Source organism: Erythrolamprus reginae, chromosome 9, assembly GCF_031021105.1.
Source record: "Erythrolamprus reginae isolate rEryReg1 chromosome 9, rEryReg1.hap1, whole genome shotgun sequence".
NCBI lineage: Eukaryota > Metazoa > Chordata > Lepidosauria > Squamata > Dipsadidae > Erythrolamprus > Erythrolamprus reginae.
This window is the reverse complement of record NC_091958.1, coordinates 16,502,421-16,518,625: the sequence shown is the minus strand read 5'-3', so window position 1 is coordinate 16,518,625 and position 16,205 is coordinate 16,502,421. Positions and strand designations below refer to the sequence as shown.

General features: G+C 40.1%; 1 long non-coding RNA gene across 2 annotated transcripts in view; it reads left to right on the top strand.

Moving 5' to 3' along the window:
* Positions 1-16,205, top strand: part of LOC139172524 (uncharacterized) — a 535,209-nt gene that overhangs the window by 294,817 nt on the left and 224,187 nt on the right. For both annotated transcript variants that reach the window (XR_011559883.1, XR_011559884.1), the window contains one exon: positions 7,453-7,557. This is a non-coding gene — a long non-coding RNA (uncharacterized lncRNA). The remainder of the gene's footprint in view (positions 1-7,452; positions 7,558-16,205) is intronic.

The window sequence follows — 16,205 nt, the reverse complement described above, 5'->3', positions numbered from 1 at the left end:
CAGGTTCTGACAACCTGGACAAGCGTTAGAGGAAATTTTGAGTAGTTTGGAGAACTGGCAAATACCACTTCTGGCTGGCCCCAGAGTGAGATGGGAATGAAGATTTTGCAATATCCTTCCCCCAGAAGTGGAGAAGGAATGGGGATTTTGCAGTCTTCTTCCCCTGCTACACCCACCAAGCCATGCCCACAGAACCAGTCAGGAAAAAAAAATGAATTTCACCCCTGTGCTAAAGATATAAAGTGCAAGGGGTATTTTGTCTATAAAGAAATATCATTTTTTGGGCATACATGAACTCAGTGAATATGGGTAGGCATATTTTTTTACATTTTTCTAAGCATTCTATAATAATATGTTGTGGTTAGCTCTGGCCCAGCTCCTGCCCCAAGGAATGTGGAGGTGGATGTGGGGGAGACATCCACATGCCGCAGGCCTGTTTTGCTCCCAGTAGAATCTGCCGACGAAGTCTCCTTTGACTAAGGAAGTGTGAGCGACAGGGAAGAGGGGAGTTTGGCAGACAGCCCAGGAGGAGATCAGTCATCTGTATCATCCCTGGATTCTGAACAAGAATTAATGACACATCCACGCATGTGTAGAGTGATGCATAGGAGACAACAACTGAAGGATTATTACAAGAGAAAATGAGGCCACCTGTGGCTGACGCATCTAACCACTGAACCTTGGTGGCACAGTGGTTAGAGTGCAGTACTGCAGGCTACTTCTACTGCCTGCCAGCTGCCTGCAATTTAGTACTTCTAAACTCACCAGGCTCAAGGTTGACTCAGCCTTCCATCCTACCGAGGTGGGTAAAATGAGGACCCAGATTGTTGGGTCTGACTTTGTAAACCTCTTAGAGAAGGCTGCAAAAGCACTGTGAATTGGTATTGCTAAGTGTTATTGCTATTGCTATCTGTTGGTAATTATGATGTTGGTCTATGAACATCAAGAGAAAGACGTTTGATCAGAGTGAAAAAGCAATAGTCCACAACTTAAGACCACTTGTTTAGTGACCATTCAAAGTTATATTGAATGTTCCTCTACTTACAACCCTAATTTATAGGTCTAATGGCTTCCTTCACGTTATCTTTATGGCCATTTGTAGCATCCTATGGTCCCATACTGCAATTTATGACATTTTGTTTACCATCTTGTCTTCTTGTTTCTAACATAAAATGTCCATTGTAGATAATGGTCTCACTTAATCACTGTCATTAACATCTTAACAACTGCTACAAGAAAGGTCATAAAATTGAACAAAGCCACACCATTTAACAACCAGCATGACTTTATTCCAGGCTCAATTATATCCATAAGTTATAGCCATAAGAACTACTTATAAAAGAACTGGCAAAAATTCATTAGTGGAAGTTCAAGAGGAGGGATACGCTTAAAATATATCAAGAAATAGGGTTAAATTTCAGAAAAAATATATATATGAAACTTTGTAAAAAATTTAAATATTTTCCCTTGATGTTAGTGGTGGCAATAGAAGCATGTTCTATGCTTCCGACTTTATTACAAAATAAAATGCAACTGAACATGATGCCTCTGGAAGAAAATAAAACAAGCTGGTATTGTGTACTATGCTTAGGTTCATTTAAATATACTTATGTCTCATTGTGAATTCTACTATTCTATACAATGCTAGGTAAACCCATATTTCAGAGGTCTATGTTTTCCATCTCTCTCCCATGCATGAATTTCTAGCTGGAAACTTACATGATTCCTTTGCAGGACAAAGCTTTCTGTCTTGTGATTAATCTTTTGGTTGGAAGCTCGGCTAGTGCAACTCATAAGTAATAACCCCCATTTATCTGGTTTGATGACTAACTGCAGCAGTCAATCATGTCTTCCATCTGTCCATCTGGTATAGTCTGCGTCAAATCATGGTTCACCTTCAAAGATAAGTCTGGATATCATTACAAATTGCCATCACACTTCCATTCCATTGTTTTTCTCCTTGCCATTCTTCAATTTCTGCAATGCCTAGAAGCAATATGTTAGATCACACAATAAATGCAAGTAAGTTTTTGTTTGAAAAGTTTTTGGTTTTAAGTTAACCATGAACATATCCATTTTCCTAAAGGATATCTGTAGTTCTACACCAAAATAGCGCCGGTGGTCTTCATCCCCTGACGCCTTTTGCTGGAGGCCTGGGAGACACGGAGGCATGGCGGAGCCGCCATCTTGGATTCGGCCGAAATCTCACGAGGCTTCGCGAGATCTCGGCTGAAAATCAGACCAGAGTGGTCTGATTGATGACGTGTCCGGGCGGAGATGCCAGCCCTATAAAAAAACTGGTAGGCTCAGGGCTCATCCTTTTCGCCCGGACTTCGTCAAGAGGGAAACACCCGCCCGCCCTCCCTATCTTGCAGTGTGCTACTGAGGGTCGCCCTAGGGGGCCCAATAGGAATTTTTGGCGGTCTAGGTGCTTAGCCATGACCGTTTTTTCACCTATTCCACACTGTGGAGACGGATAAGCGGTTAGGGGGTGCTTGCACCTGTTTTAGGTTAATTGGCTTACCTTTGGTCATTTGGGTAGGCAGGTTAGGGGCGGAAAACTGGGTGGTGGTTTAGCAACTGTGTGTTCTCCATTGGGCATCTTTGGGGATGATTGACAGGTTCTCTCCAAAGGCTTGTGGTTTTGGCGACCTGAGCAGTTGGGGGGAACCTGTCTTTGGGTCCCACCCATGTAATTCCCCTTGTAGGGGTTAGCCGGCGGGACCTCCCACATGCAAGTGCATGGCAAGGTCTCAGGTGAGGGACTGCTCCCTCACCTGGATTAGCATGGAGCTACGCCCATAAGTTGCCCCGGAAGTTTATTTTACGTCATTTTCCGCCCCAGAAGTAATTGTTTGACCCTGCGGGTCCTTGTTAGGGTTATAGTTAATTATGCTAATTATGCTAATTTATTTAAAATAAATTATGCAAATTTATTTTAATAAAAATGACCCAGTTTTAAATCCAGCTCTTGTGTCCGTGTCGTTACTCCGCCTCTCCTGCAAACCCTTTTAAAACAATGTGATTTTTGTAGATCAGGCAGAGTCTGAGGGGTGGAGTCAAGAAAGGAATCAGCCTACGGTCACTTTGGGTCCAGTGGTGAAATCCATTTTTTTTACTACTGGTTCTGCGGGCATGGTGTGGCTTGGTGAGCATGGTTTGTGTGCATGGCGGGAAGGATCCTGCAAAATCGCCATTCCCACCCCACTGGTGGCACAGTGGTTAGAATACAGTATCACAGACAAACTCTGTCCATGGTCTGGAGTTCGATCCTGATAGGCTCAAGGCTGATTCAGCCTTCCTTCATTCTGAAGTCAATAAAATGAGGACCCAGATTGTTAGTGGCAATATGCAATAGCCCTTAGGAAATGCTTTAAAGCACTGTGGTGTAGTCCAAGTACTAATGTTATAACCTGTTCTGTCTGGGTCCCCACAGACGCCAACACCAACCAAAAAGAGTATCCAGACACACTGGTAAAAAGCAAAGGCAGTTTATATAATTCAAAGCAAACACAGGTAACAAAAACTGTTCTTACAGACAGGAACACTATGAAGCTTCACAGAGGTTTCACGAAGGCCAGGCAATAAAACAGGATTCTTGCTGGCAAAAACAACGCTGGAGATAATAAAACCCATGCCTCCCCCAAGTCTTCCAGACTTCTAGGCCACAAGCCAAGATCAGAGACGCCGAGAATCGAAGCAAGGTCACAGGACTCCCAATTGATAACTCTCCACAAGACTGTAAGGGCAGGCCTGCCTTTTCAACCCTGCTGAGGAGAACCACACCCAAACCCAGCTGTTGCTAATTCAGGGATGGAAATACCTTTCTAATTGGCCCCGTCTTTGAGCTGCTCGTCGCTGCCTCATGTCTATTATAGCCTGTGCGTCTTCATCCAATGAATCCAGGCTACTAGCTGGGGAGAGCCCCCCCCCCCGGGGGTCTCAGGCTGCTCTCCCTCCTCCTCTTCCTGACGTTCCTCTCCCCCGTCTGCCTGGTCCTCCCCCTCCTGTTCACTGTCCTCCTCCTCTGGGCATGGATCCAGCAGAGAGCCAGCCGGTCCCTGAGGAGCCTCTGGCTGAATCACAACATAACCTTGTTCTGTCACAGCAAAACTTGTCTTAGTTCAGCATCTTGATTCTCACAGATAACCAGTAGGATCTGGAAATATATCCCTCTTCTTCCATTCTTCTTCTCCTACTAGTTGATGGCATGTTATCCCCTTCCCACAAATTCCTGCAGCTTTTATTTCTCACGATTGATCTACTGAGTCCTCATTTTTAGGTGTATTGACTGGGATATATTATAATAAAAACTATTAAATGTGCTGTTAGTTTTCTTATTCCCAGACTTTCAAATTCCCAGACTTTTTTCCTCTTCTCTTTTTTCCACTTTAATTGCCCAGTAATCTCCTAGTGATGTCTCCCCTACACTTCACCTTCTTTTATATAATTGGGGTGGGGGGGGACATTTTGCACACATTTCCAAATAACATATTTTCTCCATTTGCCTTATAAAATCATACTTAATTATTTTGGAAGCAGCTAATTTGAATACTAAGCAAGACTAATTGTGGTTTTCTAGGATGCCATAATTAAGCAAACCATGACTTAGTGTGTGAAGATAACTATAAATTATACACACAAGCATATACAGTTATCTTAAAGAGAACAACTGAACACCAGGAGTGTAACTGAGTTTCCGGTTCATATACATATTGGTGGACATTATCAATTTTTTTTTCATCATTTGCATTTAGTCAGAAAATGAGATTTACACAGAGGTCTTTGACCTACTGAATTATAAAATTAAAACAGTTTGCTTTAACACATGAAGGTGTAAATATGCTTTGAAGCATCATTTAATTTGATTGTACCTGCATTTATATGTCTGTGTTTGTAAGAAAGAGAGTGAGTGAGAGAGAGAGAGAGAGAAAGAAAGAGAGAGAAAGAAAGAGAGAGAGAAAGAAAAAAAGAAAGAAAGAAAGAAAGAAAGAAAGAGAGAGAGAAAGAAAGATACAGCCTTAGTTTTCCAGCCTATAAAATTTCAGCTCTTCCATAAAGGTAATATGGCCATTCAAATTCAGTTCCTATCTTTCAGATGTATGAAATGTAATTATTACATGCATCAAAGTAGACAGCGAGGTAGATGACCTTGATAGAGATATGCAAGCTCCATTGTCAAGGCAACAAGGGGTAAAAAAAAAATACCTAAACCTACAATGTCATGATAACATTTGGAAGCAACTCAGACAGATACTCTATGATTTATTAAATTCACTAATTTACTGAATTATAAGAAGCTGTGGGAGATACAGATTTTCAAGATTTTCTAATTGGAGCAAGTCTCGATAAAAGTAGTTTTAGGCTTCCCACAAAGCTGAATTCTCGATCTAGTCTACGAAGTGGGGTTGTCAGGTGCTACCAAATTCTTTAGGATTTCGACCAATATTGAATTCATAATAAGGACATGGTTTAAACATCCAAGCTAAGAATTAAATAAGTGTCCCCAAAATACTTGATAAAGTTAAAATAAAACATCCCTGGTCAAACAATTCAATTCAAGTTAAATGACACTTAAATTCCAAGACTAATATACCCAGGCTTATAGAATTGTATTTGAAGTTTCAATTCAACTGTAATTGAATTCAATACAGCCCATAGATCACTGTGATTATACAAATATGTCATCATTACATTAATAGCAGAATGGCATGGCATTGTTACAAGTGCTGAAAATTGCTTTGTTTTGAAATCAAACCAAGTGTCTTTTGCTTCCTATAACATCAGAGCCTCCAAAGCATTATTGTTTTGATTACCTTTCTAAAAGGTAATTAAAACAAATTAATAAACCTGTCGTAAACAAAAGGATGCAAGCAACTAAATATGTTGTGACGCTCATAGCATGATGAAAATACTGGTTGGAAAACCATGTGCATGTTCTTGTCATAAGCTATTTCGCGTTAACTGACACACCAATGTTTTGCATGAAGCAAAAAGAAAATGGTTGAGCTGGAATGGACTAAACGCCCCTCTCTCTTGACATCCGTGCCAACAGAGTTCCTTAACATTCTTAGAAATATGTGCAAGTTGTACAGGTGTATGTAATATTTTCCTTCTCATTTCTCTAACCCCTGTATTCTTAATTTTCCTTATACTCTCCTCTATATTCTTCATCTCTTGTGCATCTATTTGAAGTTCACTTTGCTAGTTAATATTGAATCATACACCTACATTAACATATACGTGCCATTGGACAACGCTGGTAAGAAATGGAGATGAGCACCAACCCTAGAATAAGAAACAACTGGACAGGACAATCATTTAATTTTCTGATAGATACACAACTTCATATAAAAACAGAAACATAGAAACATAGAAGACTGATGGCAGAAAAAGACCTCATGATCCATCTAGTCTGCCCTTATACTATTTTTGTATTTTATCTTAGGATGTGTTGTGGTTCAGCCTGAGTCAGATCAAACATCAGCTGCGTCTCTGCTGGCTCCATGCCTGGGGGAGGCTGAGAGCGGAGAGGAGAGTTCTTGGCAGTCAGACAAGGAAGATTACAGTCAGGAAAGTGATGAGGAAGAAAGGCCTGGGAGCCCTGGGGAGGGGCTCTCTCAAGCAAGTAGCTTGGATTCTCTGGAGTCTCTGGAGTCATTGGATGATGAAGCACAAGCTATCATTAGTATGCGACAGAGACGCATAGATCAAAGGAGGAATCAACTGAAGAGATATTATCAGCGGTGAATGAGGAACACCAGGATGTGGTATGTGGTCCTCATTAGCAGGGAAGGGTTTATAAGGCAGGCAAACTCTTTCGGCAGCGTGGAGTGTTATCAAAGTGGAGTTGCTGTTATCTGCCTTTTCTCTCAGCGTTTTTGTTCCTGGCTCGTGGCCCAGCAGTCTTGAAGACCCATGGGAGGTTGGTGTATGTTAGCAACAGCCTCGTTTGGCATTGAGGATCCTGTGTTTATGTATGAACAATTGCCTTTGTGTATCTATTTGGAGTTCCAGTGCTTTCCTGACTTGTAAGGACATTTTCTGTTGGCTTCTTTTCTCTTTATCATTATAAAACTGTGTTTGGATTCAATCGGTGTGTCTGGCTTATCTTTTTGGGTTGGTTATAGCTTCCGGAGTGACCCAGACACAACAGGATGGATATATGTTTATCCCAGGCATGTTTAAATTCAGTTACTGTGGATTTACCAACCACGTCTGCTGGAAGTTTGTTCCAAGGATCTACTACTCTTTCAGTAAAATAATATTTTCTCATGTTGCTTTTGATCTTTCCCCCAACTAACTTCAGATTGTGTCCCCTTGTTCTTGTGTTCACTTTCCTATTAAAAACACTTCCCCCCTGAACGTTATTTAACCCTTTGACATATTTCGCAGTGCCTTGCTTGTGTGTTCCTTTGATAGGTTTATGTTATATCTTGTTCCTTTTTGTAGGATCTCAAGCAACTTACAATGGAATGCCATCTGCCTGTTGTCAACAACCTGTGAAGAAGACTGGACTGAAATTGACTGCTCGTGTATAGTATCACCTGGGGTGTTGTGAGTACTAAGAATACTAGGAGTCCTAAGAAGTAGGGTTGCCCAGTTCAGCATCTTAGCTATCAGATCCAAACTATCTTATTTTAAAATTTAAGGATGCAGAAGACTCTTGCATTTAATTTGCATTAAATATGGTTCAGATTTCTGATTTCTGCCTATCGTTGGACAATGGGCATATGTCAGTTTTGCATAAATACAGTAAATCACTGATGGTTTCTACTTGATTGAAAGGAAAATTGCACATATGGAATACTCCTTCGAACTTAACTTGCATAAACTGCAAACATAAATCATGTAAGCCATTACTCGACTTACATGATCCCTAACAGACTGCTATAGAAAACCATTATTTTTTTCCTAGGCTTAATCAAAACCTGTTAGCATACTTGGAAAAAATACAAAAAAATCCCCAACATAATGGAATGCCTCCATGTTCATGTATATTTTCCCATTATGTCTGAACAAAATAGCCTGAACAATGTGCTGAATTATTATTTTTTAAATCAGGATAGCATGTGAATCAGAATATCCCCCCCTAAGAATGCATTAAAACTTGAGAGAATGTTTACATAAAGATTGATATCTATGTGGGTATTCTATAGAGCAGTGTTTCCCAACCTTGGCAACTTGAAGATATTTGGACTTCAACTCCCAGAATTCCTCAGCCAGCGAATGCTGGCTGGGGAATTCTGGGAGTTGAAGTCCAGATACGTTGCCAAGATTGGGAAACATTGCTATAGAGTACAGTTTACCTATACTGTAAATGAACACCCTAGTATAAGCACAAATTTCTTAATTCTTTAAAAAAGAGTAAACATGAAAGCATATGTAGAATATGCACTTGACTTTCTTTGTAGAGGCAATTATTACTCAGTACACTGATAAGACGGGAATACTCCTATCTATTCTGTTGTTCTACCCTGTTGGTTAGTGTTCTTAGTCAAAATGGAAGGAAATAAGGAAATCATTTTTAAAAAAATATATATTATTATTATTTCAACAATAGAACACAGCAAATGAGATCACTATGCTGGATTTTGTATTGCACTTTCTAAGCACCTAGGACTGCATGATGTAGTAGCAATTTATGTGTGCCAATCCCAGTAAAGTGGCCTTTTACAATTGACAGATGAAGATTTTGTCAATTCCGATGGTTTTCAAATGTCCACTGAGATCCTTTGGCACTGCGCCCAGCGTGCCAAGTACCACTGAGACCACTTTCACTGGCTTATGCCAGAGTTGTTGCAGCTCGATTTTTAGATCTTCGTATTTCACTAATTTCTCTAGCTGCTTCTCCTCAATTCTGCTGTCCCCTGGGATTGCGATGTCGATGATCCATACTTTCTTTTTCTCCACAATCAGGATGTCTGGTGTGTTATGCTTCAGAATTCGGTCAGTCTGAAGTCGGAAGTCCCACAGTAGTTTTGCTTGCTCATTTTCGACCACATTTTCGGGCTTATGATCCCACCAGTTCTTTACTGGTAGTTCCGGCACAAATTATTATTGTTGTTGTGGTGGTGGTTGTGGTGGTTGTGGTGGTTGTGGTGGTTGTGGTGGTTGTGGTGGTTGTGGTGGTTGTGGTGGTTGTGGTGGTTGTGGTGGTTGTGGCTGTTGTTGCTGCTGCTGTTGTTGTTGTTGTTGTTCCTTGCACAGTCAACTATATGCTTATATTGAACTACACACTTCTTGAGTCCTTCTGAAAGGTCTGAGTTAGAAACATGTTGTTTGGTGATATTTCCCTCAACTATTCAGATGACCTGAATGTGTTCTACTGCAGGTGTGAAAGGAAATTACAGCCACCTATTTCCACAACCTCCATCCCAGACACACCAACAGTTAATGAGGAAATTTAGGAAGATTGCCCATCTAAATCATGTAACAGTCATTAGCAAAACCAGATTTTTCAGATGTATTTTCCTATTTGGGTTGAAGAATGGGGGAAAAAGATCATGCAGGAGAGAAAAAGAAAAAAATTAGGAAAAATCTACTGCTCCAAAAATCTTTTTCAATATGGTGGAAGAACTTAACCTAACAGATTTATGGAAGACCTTACACCCCCAGCCCACCCTGAACAAGGCAATACAAATTCTACTCTAACCCACATAAAACACTTCCCAGAATAGATATGACATGGGTATCCAGGGAATTTAGTAAAAATGTAGAAACAATAGAAATAACTCTGAAAACATGGGCAGACCATAATCCCATAAAAATAACTTGGACAAATCCGAAACAAAACCTTAGAAGATGAACATTTAATACACAATTAACACAAGATGATCAATATTTGCAGATGATAGAGCAAGAATTGGATCACTTTCTGATTGAAAATAGGAAGCAACTTACATCTACCCAAAATCTTTGAGATACACTGAGAGTATATGCCAGAGGTTTAATAATGTCATATACATTGGCATCCTGCCAGAATATCTCCGGGACCGCCTTCTGCCGCACGAATCCCAGCGACCGGTTAGGTCCCACAGAGTTGGCCTTCTCTGGGTCCCGTCGACTAAGCAATGTCGTTTGGCGGGACCCAGGAGAAGAGCCTGCTCTGTGGTGGCCCCGACCCTCTGGAACCAGCTCCCCCCAGATATCAGAGTTGCCCCCACCCTCCTTGCCTTTTGCAAGCTCCTTAAAAGCCACCTCTGTCGTCAGGCATGGGGGAATTGAAATTTCTCTTCCCCCTAGGCTTATAGAATTTATACATGGTATGCTTGTATGTATGAGTGGTTCTTTAAATTGGGGGTTTTTTAGATTATTTTTAATATTAGATTTGTTTACATTGTCTTTTTATATTGTTGTTAGCCGCCCCGAGCCTTTGGAGAGGGTCGGCATACAAATCTAATAAGTAAGTAAGTATGTAAGTAAGTAAGTAAGTAAGTAAAGAAAGAAAGAAAGATTAGAAAAAAAGAGTCAATATAATATAAAAGAGCGGCATACGGCTCTGAGGCTGTGGGCTGTAGACACTCGCTTTAGACGTTTTTCGATTGCACCCAAGCTGTTTATTATTATTGGTTGTTATTTCTTTGTTTTCTAATCTTTGTATATGCTAGAGATGGGCCAGATTAACATAATCATCTTCAACTGTTCCTTATTATATTTAAATTGAGTTGGAAAAAGTACTTCTATATGGAGCTTTTTTAGTTTGAATTATCACTCAGTTTCTATATCTAACAATGTTTCTGTTCAGAAGAAGAGAATCAAGAGAATAACAGTGGGGTGCAGAAGATTTTAGAACATGTTTACTCCTTGATTAAAATGTTCCCTGGCTGATACATAGTCAATGCAAAAGTGGGGATAGCAAGCAATAAAGTAATTCATCTTTTTCATTTGTTGATGTTACACAGGTGATGATTCAATGTTTCTGGGAAATGCAGCAACAGAAATCTCTTTATTATTGAAGAGATCAAATAGTAACCAATCAAACAGAAGAAAAAGAAGTGTCTCCTGGAGCAGAAATTGCTTCAGCTCTCAGTAGCAACAACAAAAAGTTGCATTATTGATGATGCCACTGACTTCAGCAAAGATGGGATAAGCCTCCTATTGAAATTTATCCTGCCCTTAAGGATGGCAATGTGAAACTGAGATTGATTTTGCTTTCAAATGAAATGTATATATATTCGACACAAAAATATGTAACCCTTCCCTGGTGCAAAGCTGAAGGGATTGGATACTGTAGCCTAGAGGATAATTCTCTGCCTTACAAGGCAAAGGTTGTAGGTTCAAGTCCCAGTGGGTATGGCTAGCTGATGAGGCCAAAATAAGGCCGAAATAGATCTATCCTAGTCTCCCTTAATTTTCAAATTCAGCAAAAAAAACATGTGACATATAAATATATATATTTCAGATTTGGGAATCTACATTACCGCAGACTGAAGGTTTAGCTAAGCAAAGTCTTGTGGTGCATCAATCAAGACAACTCCCCCTTCACCCCATTGTTCTCCCCTTTTATTGTAAAGAGAGCACATGTGAGCCCAGTCCATAAAGAGCCCTGGTGGCCCAGTGGTTAGAAAGCGGTACTACACTCTTGTGTTCCCACTGCGGGAGTTCGATTCTAACTGGCTCAAAGTTGAGTCGGTCTTTCATTCCTCTGAGGTTGATTATTGAGGGCAACATGCAGACTTTGTAAGGTGGTTAGAGAGCACTGCAAAGCACTGTAAAATGGTATGGAAGTCTAAGTGCTATTGCTATTGCTATATAAACATGCCTGAAGGAACATACAGTGGTACCACTACCTAAGCATGCCTCTACTTACGAACTTTTCTAGATAGGAACCGGGTGTTCAAGATTTTTTTGCCTCTTCTCAACAACCATTTTCCACTTACAAACCCGAGCCTCCAAAACTGTAACTAGAAAAGGCAGGGAGAAGCCTCCATGGGGGCCTCTCTAGGAATCTCCTGGGAGGAAACAGGGCTGGAAAAGGCGGGAAGAAGCCTCTGTGGTGGCCTCTCTAGGAATCTCCTGGGAGGAAACAGGGCCTCCACCCTCCCTGTGGTTTCCCCAATCACACGCATTATTTGCTTTTACCTTGATTCCTATTGGAAAAATTGCTTTTCTTACAAACTTTTCTACTTAAGAACCTGGTCATGGAATGAATTAACAGTTCACTTGAATGATGATGATCATTCAAGGCACTCCCGCCTAGTCACATGACCAGCAAGCCACTCCTACACAGTCACATGGCCATTAAGCCACACCCACCAAATAATCCACACCCACAGTGTGGCAGTAAAAATTTTGGCTGCCCATTACTGGTGACAGGAGATGAAACTTGGGTTTATCACCATACTCCAGAGAGCAAACATCAATCAATGCAGTGGCACCATATCCATTCTCCTTCAGCCAAAAAATTCAAAATTCAGTAATTGGCGAGAAAAATCTTGGGCACCCATCACAGCAGAATTCATGCCCTTCGCATTCAGGTAGCATATTACAGAACACACTTCGCACTTGGAGGGAAACGGAATGAGGATGCTAATCTCTAACCTTCACCACAATGCCAGTCGATGATCTACTGACCACTGGCACTGCTTGTCCTCTTCCGCTGGGTTCCGGCTAAATGATAGTAATACCAATTTCCCCCGCGAACATTCCCCACAAGAGCTACATGCCTTGTAACCTTACTTTCCAGATAATCCTCGTAAATATAATATATTTTCTCCCAACAAATAGTGCTGAACATGATATTTTAAGTGGATTGCTCTTGGTTGTACAATGGCCTGTGTTATCTTCATTTCTGCTTAGAGAGAAAAGCTAAATTTTAACACTATGTAGTAAACTGAGGGATATTTGGTCACCAATTTATAGTTATGAAAAAATTGGGAATTTAGAATCTGGAATAAAGTCTGTCTGTCCAATTTGTTGTATGACAGTCAAGATTATATCAGAAAGTGCTTCCCACTTTTCTTTCTCTGACAAATATAATAGATTTTTTTTCCTGCCACACAGAGCAATTTCCTGCATACTTTTTTTATCAGTTCTCAGTCCATCTGAGGAAAAGTAATTTGTTTCTGAATTTCTTTCAAAGCAGAAGAGAATTTTGGATGCAAAGTCATGACCAGGGTCTGAAGTTCTTGCTCTTAGTTAGATATATATTGGCTGAGAAATGTGTATAAGTATTTGATGATTTCCATCTTCTGCATTAATTAAACCCAAAAGGAAGACGTAAACTCATCCCATTCAATTTTTGTTTCAATAAAAGTGCTAGTATCTCTTCTAAGAATAAGACCTATTCTGGAATAATTGTTGATGATTGTCTACATCTCTAAGGAAAACACAAAAGATTCATACAGGCATTTTCTTTACCCAGAAATTTGATTAAGACTTTTAAAAATCCATTTACAGTTAGCTGCAATTATATAAAGAAAGGAGGCAGAAACATGCATGCATTTTTATCACATAAAAATATATTACTGTACATGAAGCTAATTGCAAGCAACATTTATATCAGACACAATTGCAGGCAGAGATAAAAACATATGTTAAAACTCTGAAAAGTTTGAGCTTTAAGAAACCATTTCCTTCCTTCCTTCCTTCCGTCCGTCCGTCCGTCCTTCCTTCCGTCCGTCCGTCCGTCCGTCCTTCCTTCCGTCCTATTGTATGACGCATTCTAGCATTTCATTAATCTTTTTTTCTAATTCCTACTTTAAACATTAATTTCTTTTTTGCTTTTCATGCTCCTAAATCAATGGGATTAGCCTGTACTATTTCAATGATAAATCCCTAAATTTTATTTAAGATTGTTTTTAATGTTTGCAATTCTAATCAGCTCACAAGACAAAAGAAATACTTTAGAATTTCTTTATCTCTGAATTCTAACATAGTGACAAACTATGCAAAATTAATGGTAACTACTAGCTGAAAAGGGCAGATGACGAACACAGGGAAGATATAAAGCCCTTCATGGCACCGGACCAGATTATCGCAGGGACCGCCTTCTGCTGCACGAATCCCAGCGACCAGTTAGGTCCCACAGAGTTGGCCTTCTCTGGGTCCCGTCAACTAAACAATGTCAGGGGAAGAGCCTTCTCTGTGGCGGCCCCTGCCCTCTGGAACCAACTCCTGCCAGAGATTAGAATTGCCCCCACCCTCCTCGCCTTTTGTAAGCTTCTTAAAACCCATCAGGCATGGGGGAATTGACATTCTTTCCCCCTTAGGCCTTTACAATTTATGCATGGTATGTTTTGTATGTATGTTTGGTTTTATAATAAGGGTTTTTAATTGTTTTACTATTGGATTGTCACATATTGTTTTATCACTGTTGTTAGCCGCCCCGAGTCTGCGGAGAGGGGCGGCATACAAATCCAATAAATAAATAATAAATAAATAAATAAATAAATAAAGATAAAATCAAATGGACTTGACAGTATTTGACAAACATGATGGACACACATAGTCACATTTAGACAGAGAAGGGCTACCAAACTTTTTACTGCCAAACTGTGCGCGTGGCTTATGCAGGACACCCTGCATTTTGTTTCAACATCTTTCAGTGCAAAATGGGTGCTCTGGGGTGGAGCTTCATTTTCACTACCCCACCATTTGGGCAGTAGCCCACCCCTGCATTTAAAAGCTGATGCTGATGCAAAACCTTTCCAAAACTATGCTAAAGTTAAACAACTCTCTTTACCCAATGATTGTTTTAAAAGTCTTGTGTGTGAACTAAGCATAATAAATGCAAGCTTCTTCTCTCCCCCCCCCCCCCTCCTTTCAACTTTTTAAAACAAATGCCACTGGGCTCATTTCAATAAGTTTGCATTTGGTTAAGGAAAATTAAGTAAAACAGCCATGGTAAGAACACCTCCTTCGTAATAAATAGAACTTATGGAACTCAGCAGTGGGACTTCACCATAAAACCACACAAGGTCATTCTGCAGGGATGCTTTTATATTGAAGAGCGAGGAAGTTAATTGACCTCATTCCATATTTACTCAAAATGCTTCAGACATTGCTGATAATTTCGAGCAATTAAAAGATGCTGTCCTAAAGCAAAAGAACAGCATTAAGTTTAAAATAAACCATTAACAGGAAATTACCTAAAATATTTCAATGACCATGTTCAGCTCAGATGGACTGGGTAAACCTAAAGTAATTATAAATACTGAAACAAACATTCTTCCTTTGCAATCTTTCAGCTCCCTTTAATAACATATGAGCTCATTAGGGTAATATTTATTGCAAAAATAATAAGAAGGTGTACGTGGGTGTATATAATCCTTCTTATAATATTTCTTTTTCCAGTGGGGGCTCCATAAATAGAGAAACTTTCTCATTATTTCTGGTACCTACTTTGCCTATGAGAGCACTCTCTATTAAATAATGCCATTTTTAACCATTCCAGAAGATGCAGTTCTTAGACAGTGATTTAGTCTAGAATAGACAGTGAATTATGTTTTGGGGGAAAAGATCAGATGCAGGCTGTCACCATTTTGCCCCCATCCTTTTGGCCTTCAGTGAGTTTGCTGTTAGAGAAAATGATCTCGTTGTTTCGTTTTGTTTCCACAACAAACTCATTTGTTTGGGAATATTGATCTAAGGATTGAGTTGAAGCTCAAGGAAGCACCCTTGGTTTTGCTTGCTTCTCTTACTTAGCGTTGCATAGATTACTTCTAACAAGTTTAGCTGTTAAACTCTTGCATAATACATTGCATTTTGGAATGGGAATGCCATCTGTTATTTTCCGTGAAAGAGACTTAATCAAAACTGACCCACAATTTCAAGCATGAATGCATAACAACTCATCATTAACTACTGGCTGAGACATTATATGTTAAGTTTAGTATCGGCTGGAATGTAGAGGAAGCATTCAAGAGAAGGTATTTATTCTCATCTCTAGCACCATCTTCAGATAGTGTATGAAAAGGGGAACAGCAAGGCATTCACTGCCCACCCCCTAGTATCCCCACTCCCATTTGTTGCTTTAGAAATATGTGGGGAAGAAGGACTCCAGGACTCTTTCACAAGGATGGGAATCCTTTCAATACCTAAAGAGCACTTAGGCTGCCTTGAATTTTGCAAAATGATGTTAGTCCATTGGGTTCGAAGAAGACCTTGACATCTAACATGTTGTGGGCTGTCCATGATGGGTCAACAGGTGGCTGGTAAAGCCCATAAGGACACAAAATGTTCTACCACATGTTGGGCAGACA